The 16047-nt window shown below is 39.9% G+C and overlaps 1 protein-coding gene and 1 pseudogene across 5 annotated transcripts in view; one reads left to right on the forward strand and one right to left on the reverse strand.

Moving 5' to 3' along the window:
• LOC102525912 (transmembrane domain-containing protein TMIGD3) overlaps positions 1–16047 on the forward strand; it is a 61041-nt gene that overhangs the window by 6229 nt on the left and 38765 nt on the right. For all 5 annotated transcript variants that reach the window (XM_072968020.1, XM_072968019.1, XM_072968022.1 and 2 more), the window contains exon 2: positions 4680–4799. The gene's annotated coding sequence lies outside the window, so the exon portion shown is untranslated. The remainder of the gene's footprint in view (positions 1–4679; positions 4800–16047) is intronic.
• Positions 8176–12735, reverse strand: LOC102544746 (large ribosomal subunit protein uL15-like; annotated as a pseudogene).

Genomic DNA, 16047 nt, shown 5'->3' on the forward strand with positions numbered 1-16047 from the left:
ATGAGAGTAGAGTCCCCGTGAATGGATTAGTGTCCTTACAAGATGAGACACCTGAGAGATGATCTCTCTATCTGCCGTGTGAAAGTGTACCAAGAAGAAGGCCATCTGAAAACCAGGACAGAGGCCTTCAGCAGACACCGACTCTGCTGACACCTTGACCTTGGTCTTCCCAGCCTCCAGAACTGTGAGAACTCAATGTTTCTTATTTATGCCACCCCATCTATGATAATGTGTTAGAGCAACCCAGGCTGAGACAGCTGCTGTCAGTCTTGTTCACTGTAATAGTCCTACAGATAAGTGTGTAACAGGCCATCGATAGACATCTGTGGAATGCATTTAGTGTGTAACTGTTTTTTAATGTTTATCACATGCCAGGCCTGGCACTAACCACTTGGCAAGTGTTAACTCATTTAATCCTCATCACAATAGACACTTTTATTACCCCATTTTACAGATGATAAACTTGAGGCACAGAAAGTCTTAATTAACTTACTCCAGGTCATACATGTACAAAGTGACAGAGCTGGGATTCAAACACCAACATGTAATTCCAGAATCTGTGCTTTTAGTTAGTATAATGCCTGCCTGGTGGTGGTGGTGATTGGGAAAAACAGGTAAGAGGAAGTTTTAAAGGAAGACTAGGCTGGCTTTGGTGATTTCCTGGATATAGGGAATGAATAAAAAGGGATGGGTTTTAATCTTAGTGGCAATGGTGGAATAGAATACCTCAAAAGTCCACCACTCTACAAAAGCAACTAAAAATCTGGCAAAAACTGTCAGAATAAACTTTTTTCAGAACTCAGGAGACCAACCAGGTGCTTGAAGCAATTCAAGGAGCACGTATTCTAGGAAAACAGCTGGATCTTGGTAAGAACAACAAGCTTTGTGGCATTTTAACTTGCCATAGTCCCACCTCCAGCTCCCCAGCTCAGTTGTGGCCTTGAAAATAACAGCCTGCATTCTAGTGCCCGTACCAGAGGGAGTGGGATAAATGTCACTTGGAAATATTTGTCTTTGGTTTATGTCTGGTGGCTCCTGAGAAGACCAGCTCAAAAGGTCTGTTTTATCTCAATGCAGAACTTGTAAAAGAGCAACAAAATTGTAAACCTTTATCTAGATTTACAAAAAAAAAATAGGGAGAAGGCTCAAATGATTAAAATCAGGAATGAAAGCAGGCACGTTACCACTGGCTTCAGAGAAATGAAAAGAATTATAAGAGAATACTATGAACAACTGTATGCCAACAAATCAGATAATCTAGATGAAATGGACAAATTTCTCGAAACATGCTAACTGCCAAAACTGACTGAAGAGGAAATGGAAAAGCTGAACAGATCTACCAAAAGTAAAGAGATTGAGTCAGTAATTTAAAAAAGCAAAACAACTTCCAACAAAGAAAAACCTGGTACTAGATGACTTCACTGGTGAATTCTACCAAGTTCTCAAAGAATTAACACCAGTCCTACAGAACCAGTCCCCAAAAATAAAGAGCAGCGAATACTTCCTAACTTGTTCAAGAAGACAGTACAACTGTGATTTCAAAGTCAGACAAAGACATCAGAAGAAAAGGAAACTATAGGTCAATATCCCTTATAAACATAGATGTAAAAATTCTCGATAAAATACTAGCAAACTGAACTTAGCAGCATATAAAAAATATACATCATGACCAAGTAGGATTTATCCCAGAGATGATCGTTTTCATATACAAAAATCAATCAATGTAATAAAAAACATATGATCATTTTAATAGACACAGAAAAAGCATTTGACAAAATCCGACATTCTTTCAAGATAAAAACACTTAACAAAACCAGAAATAGAAAGAAAATTCCTCAATCTGATAAAAGGTACTTATCGAAAATCCACAGCTAACATCAGACTTAATGGTGAAAGGCTGAAATTTTTCCCCCTAAAATAAAAAATAGGACAAAAATGACCACTCTCACCATGTCTACTCAACATTCTATTGGGAGTTCTAACTAGGGCAATTAGGCAAGAAAAGACTAGAAGGCACTGAATTTGGAAAGAAAGAAGTAAAACTATCTTCACTCACAGATGACATGATCTGGGTCCAATTTAAATATAAAAAGCCCGTTAGGTTTTCTTTAGAACACGCACACATGCACACACACATACTATTAGAGCTAGGAAGTGAGTTCAGTAAAGCTGAAGGATACAAGATTAATATATAAAAATTAGCTGTATTCTTATACACTAGCAATAAGCAATCCACAAATTAAATTAAGAAAACAATTTCAATTGCCACATCATCAAAAAGAATAACAACTTAAGAATCAATTATTGTTAAGATGGCATTATTCCACTTCAAACTCAGTCTGACTATTAGCAAAAAGGAAACTAAGAAAACTACAGCAAAACAAAGCAAACAAAAAAACAGAAAATAAGTGTTGGTGAAGATGTAGAGAAATGGGATCCCTTGTGCACTGCTGGTGGCAATGTAAAATTGTGCAGCAGCTACAGGAAACAGTGTGGTGGTTCCTTAAAAAATTAAAAATTGAATTATTATATGATCAGTATAATTCCACTTCTGAGTGTAGAGCCAAAAGAATTGAAAGTAGGGACTCAGATATTTGTATACCCACAGTCATAGCATTATTCACAATAGGCCAAAAGTGGAAGCAACTCAAGTGCTTAGAGACAAATAAATGGATAAACAACATATGGTATACACATATAATAGAATATTGAATGTATACATGTCTTAAAAAGGAAGGAAATTCTGATACATGCTGCAACATGAATGAATTTTGAGGACAGTATGCTGAGTGAGATAAAGCAGTCATAAAAGTACACATACTGTATGATTTCACTTACATGAGGTACCTGGAACAGTCAAATTCATAGAGACTGAAAGTAGAATGGTGGTTGCCAGTGACTGAAGGGAGAGAGGAATAGGGACTTATTGTTTAGTGGATATGATGTTTCAGTTTTAGAAGATGAAAATAGTTCTGGAGATAGTGGTGATGGTTGCAGAACAATGTGAATAAAGAAGATGTGGTATATCTATATAATGGAATATTACTCAGTCATAAAAAGGAATGAGGTACTGATACATGCTACAATATGGATGAACCTTGAAGACATTATGCTAAGTAAAAGAATTCTGATACTAAAAGTTATGTGTTCTATCATTCTGTTTATAGAAATGTTAAGAATAGTCAAATCCATAGATACAGAATGCAGACTAGTTGTTTCTGGGGGTGGTGTGGAGAGGAGGGAATTGAGAAGTATGGGGTTTCTTTTTCGGGAGATGGAAGTGTTCTGGGATTAGTGGTGACAGTTGGACAACATCACAAAGATACTGAAAATTACTGAATTGTATACTTTAAAATTGGTAAAATGATCACTTTTATGCTATGTGTATTTGATCTCAATTTTTTAAAAGGAATGAATCAAAGATGCATGAATCCCCATCAGGTTTCAAGTCTAGGTAATTAAGAGAATAATCTCATTGACAGAGATGAGTAAGTTACAAAGGAAGCCTCAGTTTTGAAGACAAATGGCAAATATGACTTTAAACACGCTGGCTTCAAACTGAAAACTCAACTTTTGTTTGGAAATTGTGACCTCTGATAGATGTCTAGTGAGAGTTCAAGGCCAGAAATTAGATTTGGGAATCTTCAGCATAGAGTACAGTAGATATTGGAAGGATGAGGCCTCTCCAAGAAAACAGTCCTTTCCTTGCATATCATAACCTACTCTCTCTTTTTGTGAGAAGGCCCAATGCTGCAAAACAAGCAAAACCCCATCAACTTAAAAAATGGCCCACTCTGATAAACAGCGAAGTCCTACAGTATATAGCACAGGGAACTATATTCAGTATCTTAAACCATAATGAAAAAGAATATGTATGTATATATTTTATGTGTGACTGAATCACTATGCTGTACACCAGAAATTAACACAACATTGTAAATCAACCATACTTCAATTGATAAAAAAAGGACTCACTCTGGGTTGGCAAGACGAGTATAGGAATAGGGTAATTCTATTTTTATATCAAGCTTTCCAATTTGCACCAGGGCTATTTCCCTTCTTCTCTTCAAGGTGGGGCCTGGTCTTTCAAAGAGGAAAATTCACTTTTCATCTCCTCAAAGCACTGACACATCAAGAAATGATTATGCTAACATTTTTGGGAACTCTCTCCATTGTGAGTTTTAAGCAGAAGAGTGATGTTACTCAATTATGTTTTTGAGATCACTTGTATTGCTGTCTGTTGACTAGATGGGAGGAAGTATTCACGAGGACCAGACATAAAGTATTTCCCTCCCGGCAGTAAATCTCCTTGGAAATGAAACTCTTCAGTTTTTCTTTCAAAATCAAGTTCTTCTCTGATTGTAGGGTTAAAAATATATGTACACCTGAGTTCACCCAGGGTACTTTAGTTTGATCTTTTTTGATTCATCAGTAAAAATACCCATAAAAAACTACATTTCAGAGTTGGGTTACCAAAGAACTCTTAACCTGTGCTGTGCGTGTGTGTGTGTGAGAGAGAGAGAGAGTGTGTGTGTGTGTGTATGTGTGTGTGTTTAGCAGAAAGGATTTCTTTAGAATTGTTCCAGATATTATAACCCAGTGGGGGAAATCTGCATATAGACTTTTGATTTTGGTTTCTCATCACATTCCAAATTATGTTTTGTGTTTTCTCTTATCAGGAGGAAACCGAGTTTGTGAAGAAGTAGACATACATACACAGCTACGAAGTTACTCATCCGGCATTTCAGCAGATCTCCTAGAACAAGTGAAATAAACAGAAATCTGCAAGTAGTGCTTTGGTAAGATATTGTGGGACTCAATACTGTTGAATCAATGCAGGTCTGGCTAGCTCTTCTGTGTGTTCAGAGAATTTCCTTAGAGAATTAGGAGTTTAAAAGGATGCTCTCAGAGTGGCAAGAGACCAGGAAAATTTTCATTTGTTATTTCATTATCCACGGTTACTGGGAAAAAAAAAACACTTATGATAAATTTTGAATCTAGGAGCCAATCTGGATGTGGACAAACATGCCCAGTATTGTTAAGTTTGAGTATAAGAGAAATGCTCCCTTCACATTATAAGTCACAGATGAAAGGGCACTCAGGTGGCTGTGCTGCATGAAGTCTGCATTTCTTTAAATGAAATTTTCCCACTCTTGGGTGACTGGTCCCAAACTTCACTTCTCTCTACACAGCCCTCGACTTCCTCTCTCAGTGACTGTGCCTGGTACTTGATCAAATAAATGGAGGCCACCAGGCAACTTTCTGATGCTCCTGCCTCTCATCCAACGTGGTCCTTTACACTCACGTGGAAGAAAGGAGCTGCTCAGTCACTTCTCCTTTATCTAACTGAAGCATCACGCCTGAGTTAAATGGCTATTTAAAGAAGGGAATGCTAATAGAGTGACTGTGCTCTGGTGACATCGATCTCATAAAAATCCATATCTTGCTTCCCTCTTCAAATGTTTCTTTTGAAGGCACTGGCCATCTTCCTGTCTCTTTCAATTTTGACTTGCTAGATTTCTTAAGCTGAGCCAGACCCAGTTTGTCTTGAGACTCTTTCTCCTTGGTCTCTGTGAAGGTATTCTTTCCTTAGGATTTTAGACATCTCAGGCTCCTTTATGGAGCCCCCCCCCCTTTCCCTGCCCATCCACCGAACGCTGGGCTCCTCCCAGCTATGCCCTAGCTCACTGCTCTTCTGTCTCCTGCTCCTTTCCCTGGTTAAGTCACTGATTCTCAAGACTATAACTACCGCGTGCCTGTTCATGACCACACATTTCTCAACTTGAATATTTCATAGGCACCTCAGACTTGGCATGTCCCCAGTTGCCTTCTCTACAAAATCATTCCCCTTTTCAGTCTGCCTGCAAATTACTGATTTCAGTTCTCCCATCACTGTATTATTCAGAATTTTTTTAGGATTCTCATAGAAGACTTCAGATCCCCTATATGAACCTTGAGCTAAGAATGTGAAGTCCCAAGATCATCATTTTCTTTATTTAAGTTCTCTAGCACACCTAGAAGTAACCAATTCATCCTATCAATTTGTTTTGTCACTAAAATATCCTATGATACCAAATACTTGTTCATCCAATGCTTTTTTTTTAAATTGAAGTATAGTCAGTTACAATGTGTCAATTTTTGTGTACAGCACAATGTCCCAGTCACGCATATACACACATACATTCGTTTTCATATATCCAAAGCTTTACCGTTTATGGCAGAAGTTGGTAATCTATGCTTCCTAGATCAAATCTATCTTGCTCTCTGTTTCTGTCAGTAAAGTTTTATTGGAACACAGCTACATCCATTCATATACTTATTGTTTGTGGCTGCTTTTAAGTTACAACCACAGACTTGAGTAGTTGTGGCTCAAAAAGCTTAAATATTTACTGTCTGTCCCTTTTCAGAAAAAGTGTTCCACCTCTGTTCCATAGGCTTTGATTAAAAGTGTCAATGGGTGATAATCTGTGTAACTTTTAATACTGCATGCCATATAATACCAGGGTGCCCACTTGAAACAGGGCCCTTAATACCTTTAAATCTAATAAAATCAGAGAATCAATTCCAAATAACCGAGAATCAATTCAGAGAACTCATCCTTCAGGTCCTAGACCTCTGGAATCACGTCCAGCACCAAATTCTCTATCAGTCTGAGTTTGATCAGAGAAATAAAACCACTGAAGATTTGTCCTTACACAATTGTGAGATGTAGGTAAATGATCTCAGTGAGACTGTGGTCTCTGTGCCTGACGCTAGAGCGTGAAGTTTACAGGACAGGCAGTCAGGAAGGGAAGACGGATATAAAATGAAGATGAGGGGCAGGAAGGAGCTGGAACCCTGAGCCACCAGCTGGGACTCACAAAGATGGACTGTAACCTGTGTTAGTTCCTCATCACCAACGCCTTCACCCTAGTGGGTGTCTGCAGGAGAAGCTGGCACACTTTGTCATGGTGCTAAATACTTACCTGGCCGAGGAGTCAAAAAAGCTGAAGGAGGATCCAGGACGAGGTAGAGCAACTGCAGAACTGGGTGCTGCTCCACACCGAGGAGACGAGGCCCCAGATAAGAGACAATGTGCATGAACTCCACTGGTGCCTCCTGCACCAACTGTTTGTGCATTAGAACATACCTTATGGCTTCTGCTTCCCTTCCACCTCTTAAAGCTCACGCAAAATATCTCTTGTGCTCCACCCTAACCAGGAAAGTGCAGGGAAGAGAGTTCTGGGAAATAGTTATTTTAACCAAATTAACAAATTTTAAAGCTCCACAATCACATTCCCAATTATTAAATTTTTAATTAAGCCATTTAAAATTCCAATTAAATTATTATATTACATTAAATTAAATCATTTCAATTTTCTAATTAAATTATAGTTTCTGTTTTTCTGTGTATGTAGTTTTGTTTTTTTTTTGTAATAGAAAAGGAGAAAAGGGAAACCTCCTACACTGCTGGTGGAAATGCAGTTTGGTGCAGCCACTGTGGAAAACAGTATGGAGATTCCTCAAAAGACTAGGAATAGACTTACCATATGACCCAGGAATCCCACTCCTGGGCTTGTACCCAGAAGGAAATCTACTTCAGGACGACACCTGCACCCCAATGTTCATAGCAGCACTATTTACAATAGCCAAAACATGGAAACAACCTAAATGTCCATCAACAGGTGACTGGATAAAGAAGATGTGGTATATTTATACAATGGAATACTACTCAGCCATAAAAACCGACAACATAATGCCATTTGCAGCAACATGGATGCTCCTAGAGAATGTCATTCTAAGTGAAGTAAGCCAGAAAGAGAAAAAAAAATACCATATGAGATCGCTCATATGTGGAATCTAAAAAACAAAAACAAACAAACAAACAAAAACAAAGCATAAATACAGGACAGAAATAGACTCATGGACAGAGAATATAGACTTGTGGTTACCGGGGTGGGGGGCGGGGTAGAGGGTGGGAAGGGATAGACTGGGGTTTCAAAATTGTAGAATAGATAAACAAGATTACACTGTATAGCACAGGGAAATATACACAAAATGTTATGATAAATCACAGAGAAAAAAATGTGACAATGAGTGTGTAAATGTCCATGAATGACTGAAAAATTGTGCTGAACACTGGAATTTGACACAACACTGTAAAATGATTATGAATCAATAAAAAATGTTAAAAAAAAAAGAAAAGCACTTGATAACATTCAATAGATCTCCTACTATGTGGCTTCAAGCTACCAGGACACAGGCCCCACCCACACCCTTAATCTCAGCTCTTCTGCTGAAGAATTTGGATTTCACGATGACAGTCTGTTCTGGGAGCTTTCCCTTCCCCAGAACTTTGTAGGATGCTGATGGCACCACGTCAGAGACAGGAGCAGCTCCAGTCTTGTTCTTGGCAGCATTTACCCGTGTCTGCTCCCTGACCAAGGTCCACAGTTTATCAAGGCTGACAGTTGGGCAGAAGCTCTGGTTCCCCTTTTAAGTGGTGATGCCTCATACTTACTTTCCCAAAGTGTCCCGGGTGATATTTGTTGAAGTTGATCCTAAGTGATGCATGCCACCAGCATTACCCTGGCCTCCTGGGTGCTTTCGGTGTTTATCGATGTGGTTGTGGTTGTGGCTCACGTGGCCCCTAAGGTTCCGGATCTTCCTTAGTCTGGATGGCATGTCGGCATCTGAGACGAAAGAACGTAGTCTTAAATAATGGTACCCTATTCACTAAATTCCTAAAACTGGGTACCTGGACATCTTCCTCTCCATCCTCATCATTGGCTGCTCACCAAATCTTGCTCATTTCAGGTCCTAAATGTTTTTCTAATATATGTGTTCTTCCTTAGCAGTGAACTAGCACTTCCCAGTTGAGGCTTTTCTTATCTTTTGCCTTGTTGCTACCACTACCTAACCAAGCTCCCTGCCTCTCATTTTGTCCTGCTGAAAGCCTTCTCCTGTCTACAGCTGGAGTGAACGACCTCAAACACAAACTGACCCACATCACGTGTTCTCCCATTCCCTACTCCAGAGTGTATAATGGGCACTGGAGATTGGGAATATTGTGTAAGGCCATGAGTAAGTTTCTTGCTTGCCTGTGTTCCTAGGGTTTTTTGGTGGTAAAATTTAAATAACATAAAACTTACTATTTTAACTATTTAAAGAAGCAGTTCAGTAGCATTGAGTACATTTACACTGTTGTAGGCGGGTGGGAGGGCATAGCTCAACGGTAGAGTGCATGCTTAGTATGACCTTGGGGTCCTGGGTTCAATCCCCAGTGCTTCCATTAAAAAATAAATTAATTAAATAAATAAAATAAAACCAATTACCCCCCCCAAAAAAGAAAAAAGAAAAACATTTACACTGTTGTGAAACTGTTATCTCTATCCATCCCCGAATTTTTTTTCATCTTCCCAAACTGAGACTGTTCAACACTAAGTCCCCATTCCTCCCTCTGCCCACTGCCTTGCAACCACTAATCTACTTTCTTTTTCTATGAATCTGACTCTTGACTACTCTCAGTATTTCACATCAGTGGGCTCATACAGCATTTGTCCTTTTGTGACTGCCTTATTTCACTTGGCATAATATCCTCAAGATTCATCCATTTTGTTGCTTGTATCAGAATTTCCTTTTTTAGAGCTAAATAATATTCCACTCTATGCATCAAATATAACATTTCGTTTAGCCATTTATTTTTTGATGGGCATTTGGGTTGCTTCTATCTTCTGGCTGTTGTAAGTAATGCTGCTATGAACGTGAGTGTACAGATAACTGGTTGAGTCTCTGCTTTCAATTCCTTTGGGGATACACTCAGAAATGAAACTGCTGGATGATGTGGTAATTTGGTTTCTACTCTTTTGAGGAACTGCCATACTGTTTTTCATATTCCCATCAGCAGTGCACACAGGTTCTAATTTTTCCGTATCCTCACCAATACTTACTATTTTCTGATTTTTTCATTTGTGTGCTTATTTTGTTTTGGCCATAGCCATCCTACTGGGCATGAAGTGGGATCTCACTGATTTTGATTTGTAGTTCTCTAATGATTAGTGATGTTGAGCACCTTTTTATGTGCTTATTGGCCATTTGTATATCTTCTTTGGAGAAACATCTATTTGACTCAGTTTACCCATTTTTAAATTCAGTTGTTTGTTTTTCTTTTGTTGATTTGTAAGTCTTTTTAATATATATTTATATGTTAACCTCTTATCAGATATATGATTCACAAAAATTTACCTTTCTACTCTGATGATAGTGTCCTTTGATGCACAAAAGTTTTAAATTTTGGTGTAGTCTAGTTTAGCAACTTTTTTTTGTTTTTTAGTTATACTTTTGTGTCATATTCAAGAAATCATTGCCAAATCGAATGTCATGAAGCTTACCCCTCAATGTTTTAAGTTTTACAGTTTTAGTTCTTATATTTAGATCTTTGATCCATTTTGAGTTAAATTTTATATTATAGCATAAGGGTCCAACTTACTTCTTTTGTATGTGAATAGCTACTTTGCTGAAAATACTGTCCTTTCCTCATTGAATGGTCTTCACAGCCTTGTCAAAAGTCATTTGACTATATATATGAGGGTTTATTGCTTGACTATCTGTTCCATCCTCTTGATCTATAGGTTTATTTTTATGCCAGCACCACACTGTTTTGATTACTGTAGCTTTGTATTAAGTTTTAATTTCAAAATGTGTGAAATCTCCAACTTTTTTTTTAAGGTTGCTTAGGCTATTTGGGGTGGCTGTTTCTAGTTTCTTAAAAATAAAATGAATACGAATTTTTTGGATAATAAAACATTAAAAGGTAAATTTAACAAAATACTATCCACCCAAACAACTCCCTACATAAACAAAACAAAACTCACCAATGGGTACCTCTTATGTAATGAGTAAAGTCCAAACTCTTTAGCAGTTCATCCAAGGTTCATCATATCCTATCTTCTATAAATTTACTCCCCCTTGTCTCACCTCTATCCGAACTTCCACTTTGTATTTCTCTTATAACTTCTCATCCAATGCTTAACTACTTGTACTCCTTATCACAGCCCATTCTCTCTGTACTGCTGTACCTCTGCTTTTACTGTTCCCTTTGCCAAGAACACCCTTCCCTTTTTATGATTGACCCCCACTTCTTCCCTTAAGAATGTCACCTTATATGTCATCTTCTCCAAGAAGCATTTCCCAAACTCCCATGTTGGGTTTTAACTCTCTCTTCTGAGTTTCAATGCCCCCCACTCCTGCCTCGTCTGTGCTGATTGGTTAAGATATTATATTATATAGCAATTGTCTGTTAGATCAAGACCAGGGATCAGATCTTCTTCTCTTATTTAACTTCTAGTAGCTAAACACAATTTTTGGCATATAGATAATATCTGTTAAGATTAACGGAACTGAAGGGAATTTTGGGCAAGGGCCTGCTGCTAAGGATGGGATAGCACTGCCACTGGCAAAGAGAGGCTCAAGTGGGAGAAATCCTTGAGCACTGGTCCCGAGGAGGTCCTGGGTGTAGCATATATGGACTTCCGTATTGTAGACTGGGAAAATGTTCCTGTTGCTGGTCACTCGGCAGCACATCTATTTGAAAAAGTGTATAAATTTCAGGTCATTGCAAAAGCCACTAGGCAAAAGTCCAATTCCTCTGTGGTGTGGTAGTCCTTTCCTGGAGGAAAGCCAGAGGTCCTGGGAACCTTTTTATTTTCCAGTTTAGATGGAAACATATTTTCTGCAACTTTAGTTCTTTAATTCTTGAGAAACTGCCTCTGAAAGCATTTCAATGACTGTAGATGTTGCAATTATTTTCTAGACAGTAGGTTTCTGAACCCAAAGGAGACCCAGTGGCCCCGGTTCCTGGGACATCAAAAGTGAACAAATGCATTTAGGATAAACTGTGAAGTAGTAGCAGGGGCCCACTATGCCGGGCCAGGGGCTGGGAGCAGGCTGATTCAGAAGCCACGGTGAAAGAGATGTCCTCCTCAGGAACCTCCTTCTCACAGGCTGCTCAGAGCCATGAGCCACACGCAAGCGTGAGGCGTGTCTAAACAGTGAGCCTCGTAATGGAGAGAGCTTGCCATTTCTGTAGACACGTGAAGGGTGTGAGTGATGAACTTGCCTATTCGCATCCTCCTCTTATATTTAGTCAACTTGAGAACAAGGAGTTGGTTTTCTGCACAATATCTCGTCCATAATATGTACTCGATAATGTCTGACACAGGATCTAATTCCAGAAGAACAAATTGCATTTTCCAGTGAAATTGGTCTTGTTTTCTGCATATCACGGGAAGTGTATTTTTAATGGCTGATAATCTCCCATAATAACATCCTGATATGCTCAATTTTCTGAAGCAATCACTCTTCGCTCTTTTAAAAACTGTGAAAATACTGTATAAACTGACAAAGAGCAAATAAGTCTGCAATCTTAAATGCTTAGGTGTTTAAGGAAAGTATTTAAAGAAAATAGTAAGAGGGTCATTCTGGTAGCAAGGGCATCGGGACAACATCCTCCTGGATAAATGAATAGTAATTGAAGTCGTTCAACAAAAAAGATCACATCTATTTTCATCCTGGTTATCATAGCCTCCATGTGTCTCATGTTGCTAATTATACTGTTTTAATTTTTCTTAAAATGTATTAATTCCAGATTAGATACATCTTCCTTAGGCTTGGTGAAGTGAGATTGTTTCCCTTGGAAACAGAATATTTGTGTCCTTAGCATTTATGAGTGAGTTCGGACTACCTTCTTTGTAATTCTTTAAAATCACGTGTCAAAAGGAGAAGTTTCTTCTTGAAAGGAGAACTCTCTGGTGTCCTAGGACAGCTTGTCCTGGGACAACTTTCAGTGCTGCTTCGACTTTGAGCCTCTTTGGCCCCAGTTACCCAAAAAGGGAAGTTTCCCTTTAAACAAAAATGCTCTTAGGAACCAAGCTTTGACGTCACAATTGCTGTTTACATCCCTGCCTGCATCACTGGGTGTTGAGCTCTGGTGTCAGGTTACCTTCCGGGGCTCAGCAGGTCTTTGTTAAGCACCTGTGGAGGACTCTGGGCTGTGCTGGGAGCTCTTCATTTATTCCACGCAGGGCGTTTATTGAGCACCTGTGCTCTGCTGGACACTGGACTACAACATAAAAAGGATGGTCCCTGTGTTCAAAGAGCTCAGAGCGCAGGTAAGGAGATAACCAGTGAACCAATAACCATCTGGCAATCTGAGCAGTCTTGTGCTAGAGGTGAGCACCCAGGGAGGGTGTGAGTCCTCTGATGTTGGGGAAGAGGAACATTTCAGAGAATGGATGATACTTGACCCCAGGCCTTGAAGGATGAGTGAAATTTCCCAGTTAAAGAAAAGAAGTGCTAGGTGAGGACAGTGGGGAGATAAATTGGGGGAGGTAAGGTGATGGCAGGAAAATCTGAAAACGGGGGAGCGGGAGGACAGCATGACCAGCAATTTGTTCGAGGAAAATGCATCAGACATGACATGTTGGAGACAGAGAGCTGGCCTGGAGGCAGCCAGGTAGTTCTTGCAATACCAGTCAATTGGAAGGTGATAAAGTCTGGGATTTGGGTGTTGACAGAAGGGATGGAGGAAAAAGGAAGTTACCCCCGTGGTAGGTAGGGGACAGTGCCTGACTCCCTGTAGGAGATGGCAAATGTCTGTTGAGAGAGAGATGGACTATTTAAGTGAATAATTAACAGTGTTTGGTATATCAAAAAGGAGGGAACCTGAAACATGACTATGACTCTAAAAATGTGAACCAGGTGACGAAAAGAATGGTTTATTATTTCATTGACAGGGAGGAGGTGTATGAGAGATGACGTGAATTCAAAGAAAAGGAAACTCACTAGTCACTATAAATTCCCACAGGGTATAGGTTTGCATTCTTTTCCTTAGCACAGGACTCAGGATAGAACAATTTATCAGTTAATAACGCAATGCAAGTAAACAAGGGAAATGGGGCCATGGCTTTCATCCTCTCTGGTGTCCTAAGATGACTCATCCCAGGGATAACTCTCAAAGTGCTGCTCTGTCTGTTAGCCAATTGGCCTCAGTTTCCTCATCTGAAAAATGGGGGGAGTTGCTGGGTGGCTAGCTAATATCCTTCCAGGGTTAAAAATCAGTGACTCCGTTCTTTTTGCTGGTATTTGTTTTCTTTCTTCTTAAAAAACAACTCAGAAAATGAACCCCAACTCTTCAGACCCATCCCTTCCCTCTGAAGCGAGCAGAGGAAACTAATGTATGAGGCAGAGAATCTAAAGGGCCTATGAGCTGAAATGCTATTTCTCACTGTTTGAAGGATCCCATTGCCAAAAATGGAAGTGGCGTTGGGAGTGTTGTTTTTGCCATGTCCCCTGGACTTAAATGGAACTAAATTCTCTTGCAAAGATGGAGAGGAGCAGAGGGGAGGGGGCTGGGAGCTGGCTGCTAATCTATGCACTGGAGGTCCAAGTTCAAATATGCTTGCAGGAAAGCTTCAGTTCCATTTTTTTTCTCCATACACAATGAAGCCCTTGTGCTTCCAGAAGCTGGGAGAAGGCAGCTGGATTTCTAGAGCTCAACAGCCAGCATCTTTTTTATTCCTTTTAAGATTTTCCTCTTTTGGAGACACCCCACAGGACACACTGGTCTGGATTATAAAATACTAGTCAGTCCCATTGCTGTGAAGCCTAGAAAACAAGCAGCACACCGGGAACAGGAGTTACCAGCCCACGTTAGCACGTGGCCTCAGTGAACAGCTGAATAATGACTTTCAGTAAAACAAGGAACATTCAACACTTTACCCTCAACTTAACATTTGCCCTGCCTATGATGACTGTTCTAGGCGGCTAAGCTCCTGGACTGCTGGGTTCTTTTGCTGTGTTAGTTTCATTTTGTAAGCGACCCGGGACAGGCATGTGTTGAATAAATGCCCATCTGATTTCATATACCCAGAGGGCTTTCTGTGCCTACTGCTTACAGGATGTAATCAGATGGTCCCTGAAATGGTTCTGATCATCTCTTTTTGGGGAAAAAAAACTTGCTAAAACGATACATTATTTCTTCCACTAAACCTCTGTGATAGTTTTCCTGTAATTTCTCTTTAAATGAAGTTTTAAGAGTTGACACGAAAGGAAACTGGAGTTTAGAGACGGGGGCAGTGGAATACATTTAGATACAATCGTAATAAGAGTTGACATTTATTCAGTGCCAGGCACTGGTAGGGGTATTTTATGAATTGAATTCATTTAATCATCACAGTGACTCTATAAAATAGATATTGTCTTTGTCATTTAAAAAAATGAGGAAACGGTGGCACAGAGAGGTTAAATTATGATAGGAAGCTGAGCTGGGCTCCCCAGGGTGGTACTTAGAGCCAGACACCCTACTAATGTCCTGTGAGCAGGTGTTCCTCTGACTTTCACACCTCTCGTTTTCCTGAGAGCTATGTTGTATTTTCATTCTAGGCATAGTTCTTGGCTATTCATTGACTTTATACTCTGGTTTCCAGATATAAGATGAGCAGAAAGTAATGGGAGAGTAAACGGGTGGAGAGGAAGGGAAGAAGTCATGACATCGGGGCCACACATGCAGACACACACCCAAGCACACGCACACATACACATGTGGGTGCGCACACACACACACACATGCATACATGCACATATGCACACACATGCACACACGCACATTCAAGCGCGCACACACACACTCACAAGCTGGTCCATTTACTTATTTTATACTCACATCAATCGTGTGGTCTCTGAGGCTCCTTCCCTGCCAGGTTATACATAGTCTCTACCTGAGGGATCAGTCCTTCCCACTCCAGGTCATGGGAAGAGGCAGGAAGGAGATGACTTCCTCTCCAGGGCCTGCCGGAAAACCATGTTTGGAGAGGGACACTTGTAAGAACTGATCAATAAGAATAACAAGTGTAAAGGCCAGGCTCTATGAGTGAGGCTGTGCGGTCACCAGCTCTCCGAGCACAGAGGGAGATCAGTCTTGTCCTCGAGCGGCTCAGCACTGACAACAGCAAACACCCGTTCTGATGTGTCATCCTTGAAGCTGGAAAGAACCCCCGCAAAAGGAGCAGA

Source organism: Vicugna pacos, chromosome 9, assembly GCF_048564905.1.
Source record: "Vicugna pacos chromosome 9, VicPac4, whole genome shotgun sequence".
Taxonomy (NCBI): Eukaryota; Metazoa; Chordata; class Mammalia; order Artiodactyla; family Camelidae; genus Vicugna; species Vicugna pacos.